Source organism: Chrysochloris asiatica, unplaced genomic scaffold (genome assembly GCF_000296735.1).
Source record: "Chrysochloris asiatica unplaced genomic scaffold, ChrAsi1.0 scaffold00327, whole genome shotgun sequence".
Lineage (NCBI taxonomy): Eukaryota > Metazoa > Chordata > Mammalia > Afrosoricida > Chrysochloridae > Chrysochloris > Chrysochloris asiatica.
In genome coordinates this window covers 304,052-305,585 of record NW_006408845.1, presented here as the reverse complement: position 1 = coordinate 305,585, position 1,534 = coordinate 304,052, and positions in this window count along the sequence as shown.

Here is a 1,534-nt window from a genome sequence, read left to right as displayed (position 1 = left end):
TGCTCATTACTGGTGACTGGAATGCAAAAGTAGGGAACAAAGAGGAGGGACCAGTAGTTGGAAAATTTGGACTTGGTGATAGAAATGATGCTGGAGAACAAATGATAGATTTCTGCAAGACAAATGATTTGTTTATTTCAAATAAAACTTGATTACAAGTACAAAATTGCAAAAATATTGTCATATAATGCCTTTTATGAATTGTGTGCTTTTTTCTTTCACATTTAATTCTTTTATTCTCCTAGAATTTTGTTCCAGGTACTATATGCTATCCAATTTTTTTTTTTTCCCTTAAGAATAACAAATGTTCTAGCTCTATTTATTGAATGGAGTCCTTTTGTGGAACTACAAGATAGTGCACTTGACCACAAGGTCAGTTTGAACATCAAGATCAGTGGTTCAAGCCAACCTGCCACTCCTTGGAAACCCTTCAATGGGTTACTATGAGTCAGAGACAACTTGATGACACTTAACAACAACAAATTTTATTGAAAGGAGTCCATGGGATAAAACACTGGACCTCAAGGTTGGTTTGAACCACAAGGTCCGTGGTTCAAACTCACCAACCTCTCTTAGAAACCCTATACAGGGTAGCTATTAGTTGAAACCTACTCAACATCAACAATTTATTGAAAGCGCCACCTTAAAGTATCTTTAAGGAAGCAACTGCCACATCTTTCTCCTGCAGAGTGACTGGTGGGTTGAAACTCCAGCCTCTTTCAGTTAGTACTCAAGTGCCTTAGCCATTTAGCACCATAGCTCTTTTTTGTCTTTTCTTTACTAATCTACTGTGGCATAAATCAAACATCCAGTTATGCATGAATGTTTCTGAACTCTATTTGGCTCCATAATAAATCTTGATTATCTGATAGTACAGTTGCTCATTATTTCCTTCTTTTGAAAATGTGTCTTGGCTATTTTTGGATATTTTCAGCTAACCCTGGGTTTTGTAATCAGTTTGGCAATTGCACAATAAAATGCTTTTGATTAGAATTGATTAAATTATAAATCAATTTGACATATTTACAAAATGAGTCCTCATTTCTATGAAAATGGAGTCTCTATTAATTTATATCATATTTAGTATATCAATACAGTTTTATAATTTTATACATAAAATATTTATACAGCTTTTTTTAGATTTCTTTTCAGGTATTTATAGTTTTTGATTATATGGTAAGTTGTTGTTGTTGTTGTTGTTAAGTGCTGGCAAGTTGATTCTGATCCATAGTGACCCTGTATAGGGTTTCCAAGGAGCAGCTGGTGAGCTTGAACCACCGAACTTGCAGTTCAAATGACTTTGCAGTCTGACGCAGTAGCCCACAGCACCACACCAGGACACCATATGATAAGTAGTACATTTTTATTGTGAAAAATTATATATGTTCAGCTGAAAATAAAAGTATATATACAGACTAAAGAATAATTGTGAATTATATATCCCTATGAATTCTGGTCCCCACACATCTGTCACTGTCATACAGTAGTGGTTTGCGTGTTGTTATTATGTTGGAAATTATGCCACTTGTCTTTC